The following is a 15,715-nucleotide window of genomic DNA, read 5'->3' as shown; positions in this document are numbered from 1 at the left end:
TTGCCCTTTTTGATTCTGCATCCCTAATGCACTGATACTCACCCTGCTGGCTGCCCTTCCGGACAGCCTGGCTGCTTTTTTACCATCCGGCCTATGCTGAGTCCCTTCACTCTGGTTCCCATCTCTGACAAATTAAACTCTCCCCAACATCTCTAATGAACCTGCCCATGAGAATATTGGTCCCACTTAGATTCAAGTAAAAACTATCCCTTTTGTATAGGTTATCCCTGCCCCGGAATAAATCCCAATGATCGAAGAATCTGAATATAAAAACCTTCATCTTTCCATGAATGTTTTTTTTATACCCAGGGAATTGTCAGCATATTTCAGGTTTCTGGACAACAGAATCAAATGTCATAAATAAATCTGGGCATGTCATTCCACTGTCTCAACGTTAGTTCCTCAGATACCACAGCTGAGGTGAGACATTTAAATATTTAGCATCAGATCCAACAGGCTTGATATTCAGTCCTTCTGTGGCTGCAGAATGGGTGGTGGAGGAGAAATAGACACGTCAGGGATTGACGAAGGGTCTCGGCCCGAAACGTCGACAGCGCTTCTCCCTACAGATGCTGCCTGGCCTGCTGCGTTCCACCAGCATTTTGTGTGCGTTACCTCAGGGACTGAGTTGGTTTTATATTTGCTCGTGAAATCCGCTTTAGTGAAATGACTTCCAGCTAACACCGTGCTGAGAAGAGATATGAGTAGTGCTGTCCTGTAAGGCAGAAAACAATATAAGAACAGAGCAAAGACTTTACAAATTCGGTACATTTTATCCTTGTGATGACTCTTCCTGTTCTCCATTCAAACCATCTGATGTATGATTTGGCAGTGTGCGGGACTTATTGTAGAGCAGTAGTGCAGCAGTTAGTGCAATATTTTACAGTGCAGTGATTACTGATTGGAGATTGATTCCCATCAGTGTCTGGAAGGAGTTTATTCATTGCTATGTTGATGCTGGAAGTGCAGTGACACTTGTGGACTGTGCTGATTAATTTTAAAGTTCTCTTTTATGAGGGCTCTGGGAGGAAAGTACATCATAGAATCAGTTTCATTTTCTAATCCTGCTCAAGCTCTTGGGTCTTCTGTGGTTTATTAAATTTAAATCAAACTCCCTCAAAAGAAAATAGTCAGGTCAGCATTTTTATACTATGCTCCTAAATTGTGGGATTCAATACCTGAATCTATAAGGCATGCAGACTCAGTTGATAGTTAAACACTGCCTCAAAACCGATTTACTTAAACCTGCACTTTACTAACATCTTTTTGTCTTTCATTTTTATGTTTGCTCTTCATCCCTTTGTTAAATATCCTCCCCAACAGTATCCAAAGTGATGTACCTGTGGTTGATGGGGATGGCCGGGGGAACTCTGCTCTGGCTCCTTAACCCCTTTCCCCTTCTGACTTGCCCAGTTTCCTGTGTCCTGCAGCTTGGGTGTAACTACCTCTCTCTATGTCCTATCAATCACCCCCTCAGCCTCCCGAATGCTCCAGAGTTCATCCAGTTCCAGCCTCAACTCATTAACGCGGTTTGTTAGAAGCTGCAGCTGGATGCACTTCTCGCAGTTGTAGTGGTCAGCGATACCGGAGTGCTCCCTGCAACTTCCCAGATCCCGCAAGAGGAGCATTCAGCTATCCTGCCTGGCACCTCTACTATCGTAACTCAGCAGATATAAAGAAGAGAACAAAAAAACTTGAGCTTCTCTTTCTTTTTCTTGCTTTGACTGGATTCTCCCTGCAGAAGCTTCAAAGAGCTAAAGCCTCAAGATCACAGCTCTAACTGTGCTCACTCCAATGGCTGCTGCACTTTCTCATGTCTTTTTTTAATTTAGAACACAGAACATAGAAAACCTGCAGCACAACACAGACCCGTTGGCCCACAATGCTGTGCTGAACATGCACCGGCTAGGGTTACCCATAGCATTCTATTTCTCTATGTGCCTATCCAGGAGTCTCTTAAAAGACCCTATCGTATCCGCCTTCACCACCATCGCCAGCAGCCCATTCTATGCACTCACTATTCTCTGCATAAAAAAATTACCCCTGACATCTCCTCTGTACCTGCTTCCAAGCACCTTAAACCTGAGCCCACTCAAGTCAAGTCAAGTCAAGTCAACTTTTATTATCATTTCAACCATAACTGCTGGTACAGTGCATAGTGAAAATGAGACAACGTTTTTCAGGACCATGGTGTTACATGACACAGTACAAAACCTAGACTGAACTACGTACTCGTGCAAGCCATTTCAGCCCTGGGAAAAAGCCTCTGACTGTCATCATCTTGTACACCTCTATCAGGTCACCTCCCATCCTCTGTTGCTCCAAGGAGAAAAGGCCAAGTTCACAACTTATTTCAGAAGGCATGCTCCCCAATCCAGGCAACAGCAACATCCTTGTAAATCTCCTCTACACCCTTCCTATGGTTTCCACATCCTTCCTGTAGTGAGGCGACCAGAACTGAGCACAGTACTCCAAGTGGGGTCTGACCAGGGTCCTATATAGCTGCAACATTACCTCCCAGGTCTTAAACTCAATCCCACAATCATTGAAGGCCAATGCACCATATGCTTTCTTAACCATAGCTTTGAGTGTCCTATGGACTCGGACCCCAAGATCTCTCTGATCCTCCACACTGCCAAGAGTTTTACCATTAATATTATATTCTGTCTTCAAATTTGACCCACCAAATGAACCACCTCACACTTATCTGGGCTGAACACCATCTCCCACTTCTCAGCCCAGTTTTGCATCCTATCAATGTCCTGCTGTAACCTCTGACAGCCCTCCACACTATCCTCAACACCTCCAACCTTTGCGTCATCAGCAAACTTACTAACATATCCCTCCACGTTCTCATCCAGGTCATTTATAAAAATCACAAAGTAGGAGTCCCAGAACAGATCCCTAAGGCACACCACTGGTCACCGGCCTCCATGCAGAATATGAATCATCTACAACAACTCTTTGCCTTCTGTGGGCAAGCCAGTTCTGGATCCACAAAGCAAGGTCCCCTTGGATCCCATGCCTCCTTAGTTTCTCAGCAACCCTTGCATGGGGTATCTTATCAAATACCTTGCTGAAATCCATATACATTACATCTGCTGTTCTCCCTTCATCAATATATTTAGTCACATCCTTAAAAAATTCAATCAGGCTCGTAAGGCACGACCTGCCTTTAACAAAGCCATGCTGACTATTCCGAATCATATTATGCCTCTCCAAATGTTCATAAATCCGGTCTCCCAGGATCTTCTGCATCAACTTACCAACCATTGAATTAAGACTCACTGGTCTATAATTTCCTGGGCTATCTCTACACCCTTTCTTAAATAAGGGAACAACATATGTAACCCTCCAATCCTACGGAACCTCTCCTGTTCCCATTGATGATGCAAAGATCTTTGATAGAGATCTCAGCAAAGATCTCAGCAATCTCATTTCTCGCCTCCCACGGTAGCCTGGGGTACCTCTAGCACATCCTCTTTCTTAATATCTACATGTTCAACCATTTCAGTCCACTACAATCATCCCTACAATCGCCAAGATCCTTTTCTGTAGTGAATATTGAAGCAAAGTATTCATTAAGTATCTCCTCCTGTTCCATACACACTTTTCCACTGTCTCACTTGATTGTTCCTATTCTCTCATGTTTTATCCTCTTGCTTGTAGAATGCCTTGGGACTTTCCTTAATTCTACCTGCCAAGGCCTTCTCATGGCCCCATCTGGCTCTCCTAATTTCCTTCTTAAGCTCCTTCCTAGTAGTCTTATAATCTTCTAGATCTCTGACATTACCTAGCTCTCTGAACCTTTTGTAAGCTTTTCTTTTCTTCTTGACTAGATTTACAACAGCCTTTGTACACCACGATTCCTGTACCCTACCATCCTTTCCCTGTCTCATTGGAACATACTTATGCAGAACTTCATGCAAATATCCCCTGAACAGTTGCCAAATTTCTTCCATACATTTCCCTGAGAACATCTGTTCTCAATCTATCCTTCCAAGTTCCTGCCTGTTAGCTCATGTTTCCCCTTACTTCAATTAAACACTCTCCTAACTTGTCTGTTCCTATCCCTCTCCTATGCTATGGTAAAGGAGATAGAATTGTGACCACTATGTCCAAAATGCTCTCCCACTGAGAGATCTGACACCTGACCAGGTTCATTTCCCAATCCAGATCGAGTATAGCCTCTCCTCTTGTAGGATTATCTACATATTATGTCAAGAAATCTTCTTGAACACACCTTACAAACTCCACCCCAGCTAAACCCCTTGCTCTACAGAGATGCCAATGACAACCTTGTTATTTTTACACCTTTCCAGAATCTGTCTCCCTATCTGCTCCTCGATGTCCCTGTTACTATTGGGTGGTCTATAAAAACCACACAGTAGAGTTATTTGCTCTTGCTAATCAATTCTAAACACCAATTGGCTGCTGGTCAAAGCTCTTTTTCTCTGTACCAACCAGCTGTTGCATTTTATCCTCAGTGCACCTCATTGACGTACTCTCCTCTCAAAGCTTCTGATATCTGGATTGGTCGCTGGTCAAAGCTCCTTCTACAGATATGGACTATTAGATCTGAAAAAAGATTTACAGAGTAAGGAGGCTGTGAAGGTAGAGAGGGGATGGTGACCTTGTGTTGGGGAGTTTGCAAAGATGGTAAAGGTTGTTGAATCTGAGGAAGCTGCAAAGATAGGGATTGCTGTAGGGCCTGGAGAAAGCAACAGGGACTGGTGGTGAAGGACAAGAGGAGGTGAGCAGCTTTGAAAGATGGTTTTAGCTATGGAGGCTTGGAGACGTGGAGGTTGTTTCTAATGGAAAGGAATAGATTTGATGTGTGGTCAGACCAGGAATTAGGTGTAGATTTAAGAGATGGGCAGTTGATTTAAAGCTGAGATATCGGTGTGAGTCAGTTCACTGGGTCCTTGCTGAAATATAGTACATCCCCACCTCTCCTCAATGAGAATGATCTTGTAGAAGGATTGTCACTGGTGAATACAGTGTGATGCAAAAGTCTTAAGTATGTATATTTAGTGCTGTAGCAATTTTATGTAATGCAGCCACAAGAGGAAAACATGACATATGTGAGTGATGTTAAGCTTGATTCTAATGTTGGTCTCCATTGTGGACTGAGAATGGGAAGGCGGGAGGGGAATCATGGTTGGGAAAAGAGGAAGGGAGAGGGGAGGGTGCAGGAAGCACCAGAGAAACATTTTGTAATAATCAATTAGCCAATTGTTTGGAATCAAAATATCTTACTTGGTATCTCAGGGCTGGGAATGGTTACTTTTGCCACTGGCACTCCTTCTGTGCAACCTGTCCCAAAACCTTCCTGTGGTTCTTCACCCTCATGATTCCCAACATCCTTTGCTTGCGCCAGATTTCCAGACTCCCTCTCTGCTCCACAATGACGAACACAGTACTGTGCAATAGACTTTGGCACCCTAGTTATGCCGACAACCTGTGCACACTGCTATACATCCAAGCTGATGTTCATGGTATATTGAAGAAGTACAACTTCCCGATTATTATCCAATCCCAGATGTTCTGTCAGTTTTCTGCTCTGAATCTAAACTAGAGAGTAGTTATTCAGAGATTCAAACAGTCTGCAGATTAATTTGACTCTGTGACGAGAGACAGACAGACAGGCAGACATACTTTATTGATTCTGAGGGAAATTGGGTTTTGTTACAGCTGCTCCAACCAAGAATAGTGTAGAAATATAGCAATATAAAACCATAAATAACTAAATACTAAGTTAATCATGCCAAGTGGAAATAAGTCCAGGACAGGGTGTCTGACACCGAGGGAGGAGTTGTAAAGTTTGGTGGCCACAGGTAGGAGTGACTTCCTATGACGCTCAGTGTTACATCTCGGTGGAATGTGTCTCTGGCTGAATGTACTCCTGTGCCTAACCAGTACATTATGGAGTGGATGGGAGACATTGTCCAAGATGGCATGCAATTTGGACAGCATCCTCTTTTCAGACACCACTGTCAGAGAGTCCAGTTCCACCTCCACAACATCCCAGGCCTTACAAATGAGTTTGTTGATTCTGTTGGTGTCTGCTACCCTCAGCCTGCTGCCCCAGCACACAACAGCAAACGTGATAGCTCTGGCCACCACAGCCTCGTAGAACATCCTCAGCATCATCCGGCAGATGTTAAAGGACCTCAGTCTCCTCAGGAAATAGAGACAGCTCTGACCCTTCTTGTAGACAGCCTTAGGGTTCTTTGACCAGTCCAGTTTATTGTTCATTTGTATCCCCAGGTATTTGTAATCCTCCACCATGTCCACACTGACCCCTTGAATGGAAACAGGGGTCACCGGTGCCTTAGCCCTCCTCAGGTCCACCACCAGCTCCTTAGTCTTTTTCACATGAAGCTGTAGATGATTCTGTCCTGTAAAGACAGACCATGGAGCAAACATAGTTTCTCTGGCCCTTTCACCATGTCAGGACATTCTGAAGCCTGATAGCTAACAGGAAACTGTAAAATCCAGACACCTTTGTGATTCAGGGACCAGATGATCAATTTGTCCACAGATAGTGATGTGACAGTGACCCTTGACTAATGCTGGTTACTCGATTACATAGTTAATGCAAAGAACTGGAGAATAAGAATCAGGTTTAATATCACCAGCACATGACATGAAATTTGTTACTTTACGCTGCAGTACATTGCAATAGATACTAATAAAAACTATAAATTATGATAAGAAGTATATGTCTATAAATTAGTACAGAAAGAGGGAAAAATACTTCAAAAAATGAGGTTTCCCTCCCTCCACTATTGATGTTGCCTTCACCCATATATCTGCCATTTTCCAAACATCCGTGCTCACCCCGTCTCTCTGCTGCCTTAATTGTGGTAGAGTTCCTCTTCTCCTTACCCATGAGCCTTCCCATCCACAACTTCTGCCATCTCCAGAGGGATCTACTACTAAACATAGTTTCACTTCTGCCCCCTCTATTTTCTGTGGTCATTGGAGGTGAGGTACCACTTTGCCTGCAAAGCTGCTGGAATTTGTTATTGTGTCTGGTCTCCTAATGCAGCCTCCTCTACACTAGTGAGACCCATCGTAAATTGGAGGATCGCTTCATCGAGCTCCTCTTCCCAGAGGCAAAACATTTTATTTCTGATTCCCATTCCTATTTGGCATATAACCATATAACAATTACAGCACAAAGACAGGCCATCTCGGCCCTTCTAGTCCATGCCGAACGCTTACTCTCACCTAGTCCCACCGACCTGCACTCAGCCCATAACCCTCCATTCCTTTCCTGTCCATATATCTATCCAATTTTACTTTAAATAACAATATCGAACCTGCCTCTACCACTTCAACTGGAAGCTCGTTCCACACAGCTACCACTCTCTGAGTAAAGAAATTCCCCCTCATGTCACCCCTAAACCTTTGCCCCTAACTCTCAACTCATGTCCTCTTGTTTGAATCTCCCCTACTCTCAATGGAAAAAGCCTGTCCACATCAACTCTATCTATCCCCCTCATAATTTTAAATACCTCTATCAAGTTCCCCCTCAATCTTCTACGCTCCAAAGAATAAAGACCTAACTTGTTCAACCTTTCCCTGTAACTTAGGTGTTGAAACCCAGGTAACATTCTAGTAAATCTCTTCTGTACTCTCTCTATTTTGTTGACATCTTTCCTATAATTTAGTGACCAGTACTGTGCACAATACTCCAAATTTGGCCTTACCAATGCCTTGTACAATTTTAACATTACATCCCAACTCCTATACTCAATGCTCTGATTTATAAAGGCCAACATACCAAAAGCTTTCTTCACCACCCTATCCACATCAGATTCCACTTTCAGGGAACTATGCACCATCATTCCTAGATCACTCTGTTCCACTGCATTCTTCAATGCCCTAACATTTACCATGTATGTCTTATTTGGATTATTCCTACCAAAATGTAGCACCTCACACTTATCAGCATTAAACTCCATCTGCCATAGAACCGTAGAACCGTAGCACACTACAGCACAGTACAGGCCCTTCAGCCCTCCATGTTGTGCTGACCCATATAATCCTTAAAAAAGAGCACTAAACCCACACTACCCCATAATCCTCTATTTTCCTTTCATCCATGTGCCTGTCCAAGAGGCTCTTAAATACCCCTAATGTTTTAGCCTCCACCACCATCCCTGGCAAGTCATTCCAGGCACTCACAACCCTCTGTGTAAAAAACTTACCCCTGATGTCTCCCCTAAACTTCCCTCCCTTAATTTTGTACATATGCCCTCTGGTGTTTGCTATTGGTGCCCTGGGAAACAGGTACTGACTATCCACCCTCTCTATGCCTCTCATAATCTTGTAGACCTCTATCAAGTCCCCTCTCATTCTTCTACGCTCCAAAGAGAAAAGTCCCAGCTCTGCTAACCTTGCTTCATATGACTTGTTCTCCACACCAGGCAACATCCTGGTAAATCTCCTCTGCACCCTCTCCATAGCTTCCACATCCTTCCTATAATGAGGTGACCAGAATTGAACACAATACTCTAAGTGTGGCCTCACCAGAGATTTGTAGAGTTGCAGCATGACCTCTCTACTCTTGAACCCAATCCCCCTGTTAATGAAGCCTTGCATCCCATAGGCCTTCTTAACTACCCTATCAACCTGTGCAGCGACCTTGAGGGATGTATGGATTTGAACCCCAAGGTCCCTTTGTTCATCCACACTCTTAAGTACCTGACCATTAATCATGTACTCAGTCTTCTGGTTTGTCCTTCCAAAATGCATCACCTCACACTTATCCGATTGAACTCCATCTGCCATTTTTCTGCCCAACTCTGCAGCCTGTCTATATCCTCTTGTAACCTTCAACAACCTACAGCTCCATCTACAACTCCTCCAATCTTCGTGTCATCCGCAAACTTACTCACCCATCCTTCCGCCTCTTCATCCAGGTCATTTATAAAAATCACAAATAGCAGTGGTCCCAGGACAGATCCCTGCAGCACTCCACTAGTCACTGACCTCCAGGCAGAATACTTTCATTCCACAACTACCCTCTGCTTTCTTCCTTTAAGCCAATTTTTTATCCAAACAGCCAAGGTTCCACTTATCCCATGCCTCATGACTTTCTGGATGAGCCTCTTATGAGTGACCTTGTCAAATGCTTTGCTAAAGTCCATGTAGACCACATCCACTGCCCTACCCTCATCAATTTCTTTTGTTACCTCTTCAAAAAACTCATTCAGGCTCGTGAGGCATGATCTTCCCTTCACAAAGCCATGTTGACTATCCTTGAGCAGACTGCACTTCTCCAAATCCTCGTAGGTCCTATCCTTAAGAATCCTTTCCAGTAGTTTGCATACCACTGACGTAAGACTCACCGGTCTATAGTTCCCAGGTTTCTCCCTATTACCTTTTTTAAACAAGGGAACTACAGTTGCCGTTCTCCAGTCCTCCGGCACTCCCCCTGCAGTCAAAGAGGATTCAAAGATCATAGCTAATGCTCCAGCGATCTCTTCTCTCAATTCCCACAACAACTTGGAGTGTATCATATCCGGCCATGGGGATTTATCAATCTTAATGTTTTTAAGAAGATCCAGCACTTCTTCTTCCTTAATCTCCACACTGTCCAGCACACAGGCCTGCTCTACTTCGACCTCATCCTGATCAAGATCCTTTTCACTTACAAATACTGAAGCAAAGTATTCATTTAGGACCTCCCCAACCTCCTCCACTTCCAGGCACATGTTGCCCTCTTTATCCTTTAGCTGCCTTCATTCTTGTCATCCTCCTATTCTTCACATATGCATAGAACGCCTTGGGGTTTTCCTTAATCCTACATGCAAGGCCTTCTCATGTCCCCTTTGAGCTCTCCTACATCCTTTCTTTAGCTCCTTCCTGGCTACCCTATATTTCTCATAAGCCCCTCCTACTTCCTGCTTCTTATATCTGACATATGCTTCCTTTTTCCTCTTGACGAGTTGCCTCACGTGTTTCATCAGCCACGGTTCGCTTTTCCTACCATTTTTTCCTTGCCTCAGTGGGACAAACCCAACTTTCAGCCCACTCTTCTAACTGGCCTAAAGCTCTCTGCAACCTATGAAATTCTATTTTATTATCCACAACGCCACCTATTTTAGTATCATCTGCATACTTACTAATCCAATTTACCACCCCATCATACAGATCATTAATGTATATGACAAACAACATTGGACATAGTGCAGATCCCTGAGGCACACCACTAGTCACCGGCCTCCAACCTGACAAACAGCTATCCACCACTACTCTCTGGTATCTCCCATCCAGCCACTGTTGAATCCATTTTACTATTTCAATATTAACACCTAAGGATTAAACCTTCCTAACTAACCCTCCATGCGATATACCATATCATCTCATGGCCTCCTCTTGTGCCAAGATGAGGCCACCTTCAGGGTGGAGGAGCAACATCTTGGTAGCCTCCAAACTGAAGGGATGATTATTGTTTCCTCTTTCCAGTAAAAAAAATTCCCTCCATCTCCCCTCTTCCTCAGTTCCCCACTCAGGCCTTTTTCCTTTTCTCACCTGCCTACTGATTCCCCTGGGTCCTCTTCTTTCCTTTCTCCCGTGGCCCACTCTCCTCTCCTATCAGATTCCTTCTTCACCAGCTCTAACTTCCCCACCCACCTGGCCTCACCTATGACCTTCCAACTAGCCACCTTCCCTCTCCCTACCTTTTTATTCCAGCATCTTCCTCCTTCCTTTCCAGTCCTGAAGAAGGGTCTCATTCCAACATGTTGACCGTTTATTCATTTGGGCCAGGTATTCATATACTACAAGCCAAGTATAGAGAAGTAATGAAGGAGCTATATAATTGTGGATTCAAGCCTTCTCTTTGTTTTCCGGCACAACTTCAAATTACTCCTCCCAGTGGAGAGAAGAAGTGGTTAAATTTGGTTGCAGAAGCTCAGAAATTTATTGATAGCCTCCCTATTACTTAGATTCTTCTGATTTGGTCTGATTAGCTAGATTGGCAGAGAAGCATCAATTTTTTAAATGTTTTCTTCCATGACCTTTTTTTTTCAATTCAGTGAATTTTTTACAGTCTTCATGGGTGGTTCATTGAGTAAAGTCCGTGTACATGTTTTTATCTTTCATTTTCTAAATACTAGTTTATATTTTTTTGGATTATTACTTTGAGTCATGCTTAATAAATTTTGGAGGAATTACTCTGTTTTTCACAATGTATAATATTAGTCTGGAGTGCTAAAATTTACTGTATTTTTAATTGATAAAAGATGTGATGATGTCATGAGACAGGAAATTGAATTATGGGGTGATTTTGTTTTGAAGAGCTTGCTGCTGTTTTTTGGTAGCTTGCTGTGGTTTGAGAGGTAGTGGGAGGGAACTCTATTAGCAATATCATTTATAGAAACTTTAGATATTTTTGTTATTCAGGACATATTTTTATCCTGCTTTTCTTTGTTTTACACTTTTGTCCCAGAGCTGTTATTCGAACTTCCAACATTGCTTATGCTTATTATCCAGTATCTTTTTTAAAGGACAATGGTTAGTCTGTTGATTTTGTGAGCTGGGACATTAAGGGATTGAACTATCTTTTAAAAGAAGGAAGTTTTTCTGAAACGGTTTAACGCAGCAATTGCTTTTTGTGCAAGAAACACACATTCGTAGTTCTGATAACTCTCCTCTCATGTCAAGGTGGGTGCGGCAGCACTTCCATTCTACTTTTCAGGCTAAAGCTGGGGGAGGGAGGATGTGTGGGGGAACTCAATTCTCATAAATCCAAATGTTCCTTTTGAGCTCCATAACAAAGTATCAGATACAAAGGTCTTTTATCATTGTCTTGGGGAAATTATATAATACATTGGTAGTGTTAGCTAACTACTATGCTCCTGATTGTTTCTTCTCTGTATTGCCTGAGTTGAGTTCATACTCTCTCATATCGGGTGGTGACTTTAACTGTTGATGAGATCCAGTTTTGGATTGATCGTCTTCTATTCCCAGACTACCAAGCAAATCTGCTTCACTAATTCAGTCCTTCCTTTCCAATTATGGCATCTCTGATGTATGGCATTTTCTCCACCCAAATGAGAGAGATTATTCTTTTTTTTCACAGGTTCATCACACTTTTACAAGAATTGATTACTATTTAATTGATAATAAGTTGATCCCATCTGTCCGTTCTTGTAACTATCAGAGTATAATGATTTCAGATCATGCCCCAGTCACCCTGTCTATAATTCTTCATGGTTCCCCACAAATAAATAAGCATTGGCATTTTAATTTATTTTAATGTTAAATAATGACTTTATAAAATTTATGGAGGACTAGATAATTTTTTTCCTAATTATTAATGTATCATCTGAAACTTCAAGTCTGGTTGTTTGGGATGCTATGAAAGCATACCTAAGGGGTCAAATAATTTCATACTCTGCGAATTTGAAAAGAAGGACCTATAAAGAGCTATTAGATTTGCTCAATCAAATCAAAGTAACAGACCAACTATATGCCCAAACCAGAAATCTGGAGATGTATAAGAAATGAGTGGAACTTATAAGTAAGTTTGACCTTATTTCCACTCACTCAATTGAATGCCGACTTTTGGAAAATAAGAGCCAGTTTTATATTTATTGTGATAAATCCGGTAAATGTTTAGTCAACTAACTAAGATGCTTCAAAGCTAAACAATACTGACAAGAATTCAAATGGGAAATAGAAATATTACCTTGAATCACTCTGAAATCAATGATGCATTCAGGAAGTTTTATTCTCGACTCTATATTTCTGAATCTTTAAATGAAAAAAAATTGGCTGGGAATTTCTTAAATAGCCTAAATATTCCTACACTTTCTGCTGATCTCAAAGCAAACCTGAATGAGCCAATATCACTAGAGAAAATATTCTCAGCCATTCTTACACAATCATCTCTTTCAGCCTTCTATGCACAATTTAACATTTCAAGTCTGGAACAGAAAGGGCATTAGTTGCTTTGAAGATCTTTTTATAGACAATCATTTTGCATCTTTTGAGCAATATTCAACCTACCCAACATTCACTTCTTTAGATATCCCCAAATTAGAAATTTCATCAAACCTTTAATATCAAACTTCCCTGAGGTACCTGATAAAAATGTTGTTGACTAGTTTCTTCACATGAATCCATTGTGTAAAGGTTTAATATCTACTATTTGAGATGAGTTAGCCACTTTGAGGTGAGTTCCCCTTGAAAAAATTAAAACTGCCTGGGAGCAATATTTAAATTTTCCTTTGTCCAATGATGTATGGGATTCAATTCTCAAGTCAGTTAATTCAACTTCTTTATGTACTCGCCATTGCCTGCTGCAGTTTAAGATTGTGCACAGAGCACATATGTCTAAAACTAAATTATCATGTATCTATTCAGACATTAGTCCCTGTTGCGACAAGTGCAATGGGTGCGAGGCTTCCCTTATTCATATGTATTGGACTTGTCCTGGCTTGGAGAAATACTGGAGAGATGTCTTTCTAACTTTATCCCATATACTTAATTACTATTTGGAACCTAATCCTCTGATTGCTGATTTCGGCACCTTGGGAGAGGATGACACACATCTGAGTCCGACGAAGCGTCGTGCACTGTCTTTTGCCTCACCTCTGGCCAGACGCGCAGTCCTTCTTAGGTGGAGAGATGCTGCCTCACCCACTCATGCTCAATGGCTCAGAGATATTGTGTCCCATTTAGACCTTGATAAGATTCATTATTCACTCCTTAATTTGGACATAAAGTTCCAAGGGGTGTGAGGACCATTTCTTGAATACTTTCATAATTCCCGCTTAGATTAAAGGTCCATCCCTTATTTTTCTTTTGTATATAAATCCCTTACTCCCAGCTTCTTTCAGTTAAGATTTACGGTTTTTGATGTGTAAACATATTATAGTCCAGGTAGTAGGCAATAGACCTTCTTTTCATAAATACAGCTCTGTAGAAGTAGATGTTCTGTTTAACTTTTCAAAATATTGTAAGGTTGGCTCAGAGTCAGACAATGAGAGGGTGGGGTGGTAACTAACTATATATGATTCTCCCATGGGTGCTTTTTTTAACTGTTATGAACTGTACATTTGATATCTTTGTATTGCACTGTACAAACTTCTTTTTTTTTCATTGTAAAAAGTAATAAAAAATTAATAAATGAAATCTGTTGGCGGAGGGGATGAAGCAGTTCCTAAAATGTTGAATGTGTGGTTTAGACTCCTGTACCATCCCCTTGATGCTTGATGGTGGCAATGATCAGAGGGCATGTCCTCGGTGATGGTGATCCTTAATGATGGATGCCTCTAGAGGTATAGCCTCATGAAGGTGTCCTGGATGCTGAGGAGTTTAGTAGCCAGGATCGAGATGGTTGAGTTAACAATTATCCCCAGCTTTTTCCAATCCTATGCAGTGGCCCCTCCACACTCGATGGTTATTTTTTTGCGTGTCACACCAGACAGTCAACCATTCTTGTCTGGCGCGTGGGGTCAGGATTGGTCTCCTTTTGGATTAACTGGGTCACAATATGAAAGTTTCTGACTTGACCCTTGTTTTTTTTTATGAGGCCAAGTGGCTAGCTCGACACTCAACCCAGTACTAATGGAAAGTGTGCTTGGGGGGGCTCGACTTGGATTCGAACTCGGGAGCCTTCGCTCCGGAGTCCGGCGCTGATGTCATTGCGCCACCAGCTGGCCGACTCGATGTTGATACAACCAATTAGAATGCTCTTCACAATTTATCCATAGAAATTTACAAGTGCCTTTGGCGGCACACCATTTCTCAAACTCCTAATGAAGTATAGCCACTGTTGTGATGACTTTAGCACCAATATGTTGGACCCAGGATAGATCCTTAGAGAATCTGAATTTGAAACTGCTCACCCTTTCCATTTCTAATCCCTCGACGAGGATTGGTGTTCCGTTGTCTTAACCTTCTTGAAGTCTGCAATCGATGCTTTGGTTTTATTGATGTTGAATGCAACACCATCAACCAGGTGATCTATCTCGTCCTGTATGCCTCCTTGTCAGCATCTGCCAACAACTGTTGTGCCATTGACAATTTTATAGATAGCATTTGAGCAGTCTTGAATGTAGAGTGTAGATTGAGAAGAACAGTGGGCTAAGCACACGCCCTTGAGGTGTGCTGGCGTTGTTGTTAGCGAGGACATTTCTGATCCTCAAACTGTGATCTCCTGGTAAGGAAGTCAAGGATCTAATTACAGAAGGAGGTACAAAGGTCTAGATTTTGGAATTTTTGGATTCAAACTGATGGTACGATTGTGTCAAACATTGGGCTTTAGTCAGAAAAGGGAAAATCGTCTTGCTCTTCCAGAGAGTTTGTAAAATAAACTAATAAAAATTGATGTTAGACATTCAATGGAAAGGACAGATGAGGTTTTAACATTTGTCACATTTGCATGTATTGCAGTACTCCATCTATGCTGCCCTTCTCCCAACCCTCCCACAGTGCAGGGCTTCCTCAGAATGGTTACTGCTCTGAATTTTGATAAGATAAGGAACCTGATTACTTGAACTGAGTATGTGTTCTGTCTGACAGATATCAATAATGCAGAAATCTTAGTGTGTTAGTGATTGGAACATGAACAAAGAAGAACTTGGGCAATGGAAGTGCATTTCTCTCACCCAGGGTGCTTCAGAAAAGTGGAGGACAGTGACTGCAAAGTCCACTTGCACTCTGCTCTCGTGCAGCTCAAATTTGGGCT

General features: G+C 42.2%; 1 protein-coding gene across 1 annotated transcript in view; it reads left to right on the top strand.

The window, feature by feature from the left end:
* LOC132400995 (sialic acid-binding Ig-like lectin 8) overlaps positions 1 to 15,715 on the top strand; it is a 146,452-nt gene that overhangs the window by 30,874 nt on the left and 99,863 nt on the right. The window lies entirely within an intron of this gene.

Source organism: Hypanus sabinus, chromosome 1, assembly GCF_030144855.1.
Source record: "Hypanus sabinus isolate sHypSab1 chromosome 1, sHypSab1.hap1, whole genome shotgun sequence".
Classification (NCBI taxonomy): Eukaryota; Metazoa; Chordata; class Chondrichthyes; order Myliobatiformes; family Dasyatidae; genus Hypanus; species Hypanus sabinus.
Note: the sequence above shows the minus strand (reverse complement) of the source record. Positions and strands in the feature narration are given on the sequence as shown.